We start from the raw sequence: 7,460 nt of genomic DNA on the forward strand, positions 1-7,460 counted from the left end.
GCTTCTGGAAAGAACGCGAACCCTCGCGCCAATCAACAGCCGTAGCGTTACGATGAACCGCCCCCTCGCCGGCCCGGCGGCCAATGGGAACGCGCTCTACGCCGTTGGCGCTCGGGCTGTCGGAGAAGCATCTGGAAACGGCTGGAATTTTCCACCTGTCGAGTGAGTGTCGCAGGTTTAACAGCGTTTGAAGCGGGGAGAGAACCCGCTCCGACCGAAACCCCGGATCAATAAATATCGATAGACGGGAAGGTGTTTTACTGTCTGTGTGTTGACGGAGAGCCGGGGGTCAGTTCCCCCGGCTCTGATGTCCCTGTTCAAGGTGACTCCTGATAGACATGATTGTTGATTACCAGGGAGTCTCTCATCAGATTAAGCGCGAAACCTTGGCCACGAAAAAGACGCGGTTCCTGAGTATAAAATGCACAGAAATCGGAATCTCCGGAACATTAAGAATCGGGTTTAATATCGTTGATAAAATCGCATGAAATGCGCTGACTTGCGGCAGCCGGAGAGCGCAATACAGAAAATTACATGAAGAAATATCTATTTATAATAAATCACGGAATTTCTTGAAGACTGGTTGAATCCTTATAAGCTATTAATTCCATTAAGAAATATATTTTATATATGTCATTACAATTGTTTTGCGGTAGCACTCTAGTACAATTCAAAAAATACTATGAGCATTAAGAAAAGCGTCACTAAAATGTTTTGCAGCAGGAGTACAGTGCATTGCATAAAATGCTATAAATCGCATTAAGACATACGTATAATTAAACCAATACGTCTTGAAATTTCTTGTTTTGCAGCAGAATTAGGTTGCAAGAGAAGTTACAAAAGAGAAAGTAATGGTGCAGGGGATACAGGTCACAGTATGACATGAGAGACCCTTTGAAAGCAGTGACATTAAGTCTTTCCTCTAGCCTTTGTCCGGGGTTTGCGGGGGATGCAGGTCACGGTATAACATGAGGGTCCCTTTCAAAGCAGCAGCATTAAACCTTCGCTGCAGCCTTTTCTGGGGTTTGCAGGCAGGACAGCTGCTGCCTGTGCCTACTGCAGTGACAAAATTAATCTGCAGAAGAAAATGTTTTCAATGAGGTGGCTCTGCAGATTGATTCACCAGAATTGCCCTTTTTAAGTTGCTACGGTTGCTTCCAGCCCCGAGCAATGTCTGTGAGATGAAACACGTAAGATTGAAGATGGTTTAAAGTCGTTTCCTGTACACAAGTGTAAAGGCGAACCAAATAATCGTTCCTTTGAATCAATACAGCACAAAAAGACACTAAAGATAAGGAACAGGACAATAATAATAACAACAGTTTTCAAACCAGTTGAAGTTTATTGTGATTTAACTATATACATGTATATGACCATACAATGAATATAGAAATGAGACTTTTCTTCAAACCAGGGTGTAAAGCACAGCAGTACACATCAGCACAAGATAACTTATGAAGGTAAGGATAAAATCTATAGATTAATCTGTCACAATGGTGGGGCATTGGGAGCAAGGGTGGACCCAAATGCAAGACACATCTTGTGAGGTTACTTAAATTTAGTTTATTGTTCGAAACCAGGAGAGCAAGGCAGGAGTAGGAATAGCGAACTGGACAAGGACTGAGGACTACGACTAGGCTGGGACCAAGGGTCTGGGCTAGGACTCAGAATCGGCGCCCAGAACTAGAGGAGACGTGAAGATGCTACAGTATGGACTCCGAGCCCAAGACTGGGCAAGGACCCAGTACCTGGGTCTTGCCTCGGGCTCGGACCCCAGAACCAAGCAAGGACATGACATGGGCTAGGGAGAGGAGGAACATGGGAACACAGAGTCTCGGTCTCGGGGAGCAGGTACATGGAACCACGGACACATACACAGAACACAGAGCCGGGACCCCTCCTTGGGTACAGGACATAGGGCCGGGACTTGCACACAGAACAGAGAGCTGGGACCCCTCCTTAGGTACAGGACATAGGGCTGGGACTCATGACCCTCCGCGGGGCAATGGCAAGACGGCCTGACTTACCCCACGGAGGCGAGGACAAGACAAGACAAGACATGACTCCCTGCGGGGCAACGGCAAGACGGCCTGACTTGCCCCACGGAGGCGAGGACAAGACAAGACAAGACAAACACGAATGAACACCAGACAGTACCTATCTAGCTCCGGCGATGGAACTAGACCGAAGTGCAGGCGGGGGCTGCAGACAAGGGCTAGAGGCGAGAGGGGCAGAGAAGGGATTCAGACAAGGGGGTAGGACAGGAATCACAGACCGCCAGGGCCAGGACTTGACTCGGAACTGGGAAGCCGCCAGGGCCAAGACTTGGACATGGTACTTGAATGCCGCCAGGGCCAGGACTTGATTTGGTGCTTAAATGCCGCCAGGGACGGGACTTGACCTGGTGCTTGAATGCCGCAAGGGCCAGGACTTGATTTGGTGCTTAAATGCCGCCAGGGCCAGGACTTGACTTGGAACCTCCAGGTAGTGGCGAGCTCTCGACTCGGCCCGAGAACAGTAGACAGAGGTTCTTGATTCCCTCCGGCGGGTTAACTGACAGACCCACCTCGGTGAGGAAACTTTGCAGGCTCGCTTCGGCGAGGTAACTGGACAGGGTTGCTCCGGTGAGGAAAGGTGAATTACCGGCACTTGCTTCGGCAGAGACTAGGCTTGGTCCGGCCAGATGACATCGGCACACCGTACCTTGGATGACTTTGCAGACGCTCCCGCCCGAACGGCTGAAAGCCGGAGACTATAAACTACCGGTTCAGCCAAGCATTAATTGCCTCTAATCACCAAAGTCGAGGGACACGGGAAAACAGGGAATCAACGGTCCGGATCGTAACGTAAACAAGCTAAATTTAGAGGGACCCCGATCCAGACCATGACAGAATCACACATAAATAACAAACTAATCACACATGAATGAAGTGCAGCAATATTAAATATTGTAAGGTGTGGAACAGATTAATCAGTGACACTTTGAATAAGAGGTGGTAGGGAGTTCAGAAGCCTAATGGCCTGTGGGAAGAAACTGTTTTTCATCCTGACCATTCTTGTCTTTACGCATCGTAGTCTCCTGCCTGATGGTAGAAAATCAAAGAGGATGCAGGATGGATGGGTGGGATCCCTACTTAAAGGCCCTGCATATGTAGCGCTCCTGATAAGTGTGCCCTATGATCCTCTCAGCTGTTCTCACAGTACTTTGGAGAGACTTCTCCCATACCAGATGGAGATGCAACTTGTCAGGAAGCTCTCAATGGTGCTCCTGTAAAATACAATTAAGGTGGGAGGAAGGGCCGGGGGGGGGCCTTGCTTGCCTCAGTCCTCTTAGGAAGTGGTGATGCTGCTGTGCCTTCTTGTTCAGGGAGGTGATATTAAGGGACCAGGTGAGGTCATCCATGATGTGAACTCACAGGAACTTGGTGCATTTAACTCTTTCTATGGAGGAGCCATATATTTGCAGAGGGGGATGGTTCACCTACACCCTTCCTGAAGTCCTGAAGACCACAACACGTAGGAGCAGAATTAGGCCATTCAGCTCATCCATCGTGGCTGATCCCAGAGCCCACTCAATCTCTTACACCTGCCTTCTCACCTTATCCTTTGAAGCCCTGACTGATGAGGAAACCATCAACTTCCGCCTTAAATATATCCACCAACTTGGCCTCCACTGCAGTCTGTGACAGAGCATTGCACAGATTCACAACTCTCTGGCTAAAACAGTTCCTCCTTACGCCCTCTAGGTCTGGATACCCCCACCATAAGAAACATTTACCCTAGCTAGTCCTTTCAACATTCGGTAGGTTTCAATGAAATCCCTACACATTCTTCTAATTTCCAGTGAGTACAGGCCCAAAGCTACCAAACGCTCCTCATATGTTAACCCTTTCATTCCAAGAATAATCTTCGTGAACCTCCTCTGGACTCTCCAAGGACAACACATTGCTTTTGAGATCTCGGTTCCAAAACTGTTGACAATACTCCAAGTGCGGCCTGACTAGTGTCTTATAAAGGCTTAACATTATCGCCTTGTTTTTATATTTTATTCCTCTTGAAATAAATGCCAACATTGCACTTGCCTTCTTTACTGCAGACTCAACCTGTGAATTAACCTTCTGGGAGTCTTGCACAAGGACTCCTAAGTCCCTTTGCACCTCTGATGTTTGAACCTTCTCCCCATTTAGATAATAGTCCGCACTATTGTTACATTTACCGAAATGCATTATCATACATTTCCCAACGCTGGCGTCTGTCTGCCACTTTTTTGCCCATTCTTCCAATTTGTCTGAGTCCTGCTGCAATCGCCTTTGTCACACCAATCCACCAGCCACTCCACTTCCTCTCTATACTCCGTCTCGTCATTGTTCTTGATAAGGCCAACCATTGTTGTGTCATCGCAAACTTGATAATATGGTTTGAGCTGGATCCTGCAACACAGTCATGCATTAGCAATCTGAACAGCAGCAAGCTGAGCACACAGCCTTCGGGAGAGCCAGTGCTCAGTGTAATGGAACGAGAGACATTACTGCCCACACAAACTGACTGTGGCCTTCCAAAGCCGGAGGAACTTGAAGGGTCAGGATCAGAATTGGGTTTTTTATCACTGATATATGACATGGTGTGCCTCTGCCCCTTCCCTCTACAGTCCTGACGAAGGGTTCCGGCCCAAAACGTCGACCGATCTTTTCCACGGATGCTGCCCGACCTGCTGAGTTCCTCCAGCGTGTTGTGAGTGTGCTATTTTGTAGCAGCGGTGGGGGGGTGGGGGGAAGAGGGAACGTTGACTCTGACCATGAGAGGACTGCATTGGGCTTTTTCATGCCTTACAAGGCGCAGATTGGATGTCTGTGTGGGCGCCACTCCTCGCACAGACTAGAGCAATGTGTGGTTAAGTGCCTTACTCAAGGACACAAACATGCTACCACAGCTGAGGCTCGAACTAGCAACCTTCAGATCACTAGACGAACGCCTTAACCACTTGGCCACGTGTTGTTGTTTGTAGTAGCAGTACAGTGCAAAGGCATCAAAGTTACGATGAATTACAAACATAGTGCACAGAAATTTACTTTTCTTTTCCAATATTTTTATTGATTTCTATATAGAAGAATACAGAGTCCAATAGAATACATATCATCAAACAAAAGGAAAAATATAATAATACCAGATACAGTATATTGAGTCACATTAATGAACACCTGACTCAATATTAATATAGACTAGATTAATTCCTATATTAGAATATGAACAATTTTATTAAAAGAAGTTCTACACCCACTACCAAAGTCGAAGCTGTTTGGGAAAAAAAAGAAAACAAGACACTTATCAGATAAAAAAATATGCCATTAAGCAACTTCTGTACTTTAACAAGAAGTCAAAGATTATGAAAATAATTTTAAAATGGCCCCCACTTATTTTGAAAATCTTGGTGAGATTCAGAAATTGAACAACGAATCTTTTCTAAATTTAGGCATGCCATAACATCCCGTAACTACTCAGCATGATTAGGTGGAACAGAGTCCTTCCATTTAAACAAAAGCGCCCTCCTAGCCATAAGAGAGATAAAATCCAGAATGTGCAGATCTGATGTCTTCAAGATGATATCTTTCCTTCCAACAATACCAAATAGGGCAGTCAAAGGATTAGGCTTAAAATTTACTTTAAAGAGTACAGAAAAAGTTTCCAATATTTTCCAAGACTTGGGCACGTCCAATACATATGAATAAATGAAGCTTCTCCATTGTTACACCTATCACAGTAGGGAGATATATCCATATAAAAACGAGATAACTTATCCTTGGTCTATGAACCACTTTAAATTGTAGGAGGGAATGATGAGCGCATAATGATGAAGTATTAACCAATTTAAAAATCTCATTCCAAGTCTCTTCAGAAATTGAGGTCTGTAAATCTTGTTCCCAAAGATTTTTGATTTTGTCTAAAGAATCATTTCTCATTCCCAACAACATATCATAAATATTGGATATTGAAATATTATAAAATGATTTCATATTAAGAATTTCATCTGATACGTTCTTATCAGGACTATTAGGAAATGTCCCTTCCGAAAATCTCTAATTTGCAAGTACTGAAAAAATCGGTTTTGGTAAACTATATTTAGTTTGAACGAAGAAAGACTTCCTCCAACAAACAAATTCCGGAAACATGTAATGCCCAATCTTTCCCATTGTTTAAAAACTACATCAGTTTTAGAAGGCTTAAAAAAGTAATTTTAAAAAATGGGACTAGAAAGGGAGAATCTCAATAAACCAAAGTGTTTTCTAAATTGTATCCAAATCCTCAAAGTATGTTTGACTACCACATTTTCAGTTATCTTACTTAAGGATAAAGGAAGTGAAGATCCCAAAAGAGAGATAATAGAAAATTTATTAACCAAGTTAGCTTCTAAAGAAACCCACCCGGGACAGTCCTCATGATTAATATAGTATAACCAAAACATGAGATTCCATATATTAGCTGTGTCATGGTCCAGTCTGTGAAGTCCGCATTCCAGTTCACGGTCCGGTCCATCAACCCTTGCTCCAGGTTTTCCTGTGTACCCTGTTTCTGTTCCTGTTGAGCACTAATTGAGGCAGCTGATTCTCGTTGGGGCTGGCTGCATAAATACCTCCAGAGACCAGGGCATGGCGGCTGGATTGTTCTTGTCCTTACTCCTCGTATCCCTTCCTCTGCCTTCTGTTTCCTCACCTGGAGCCTTGCCTTGTCTTGCCGGTAACTCTCACCTCGCCTGAAGTTATTGTCTCGCCTTGCATTGCCCGAAGCCTTGCCTTGTCTTGCCGGTAACTCTCGCCTCGCCCAGAGTTCTTGTCTCGCCTTGCATTGCCTGAAGCCTTGCCTTGTCTTGCTGGTAACTCTTGCCTCGTCTCGCCCGAAGTCTTATCTTGGAGCCACCCTGTACCTAGCTCCCTTCCTGTCCCTTGCCTCTGCTGGGTAAGTCAGGCTGTCTTGCCATTACCCTGCAGTTGGTTCTTTCCCTTCCTGTCCCTTGCCTCCGTCAGGTAAGCCAGGCCATATTGCCGTTACCCTGCGGTTGGTTCTGTCCCTTCCTGTCCCTTGCCTCTGTTGGGTGGTGATCCGCGCCCTGCCCAGGAGTACCGTACCCTGCCCAGGAGGAGCTTCAAGACCCCAAGCCTCAAGCCTCGCCTCAAGCCTCTGGTCTCCAGCCTCGCCTCAAGTCTCTGGTCTCCAGCTTCACCTCAAGTCTGAAGACTCCAGGCCTCGCCTCAAGTCTGAAGACTCCAGCCTCGTCCTGCCTGCCAGCCAAGTCATGTCCTTGCCTAGTTCTGGGGTCCGAGCCAGAGGCAAGACCCAGGTTCTGGGTCCTTGTCCAGTCTCTGGCTCGGAGTCCAAGCCCGGGCTCCTAGCTCTCTTGCCCAGTCCTGTTCCAGGTTCCCGGTTTTCATGTCCATGTCCTTGCCCTCACCCTGTATCCTAGTCCT

This window comes from Mobula birostris, chromosome 20 (genome assembly GCF_030028105.1).
Source record: "Mobula birostris isolate sMobBir1 chromosome 20, sMobBir1.hap1, whole genome shotgun sequence".
Lineage (NCBI taxonomy): Eukaryota > Metazoa > Chordata > Chondrichthyes > Myliobatiformes > Myliobatidae > Mobula > Mobula birostris.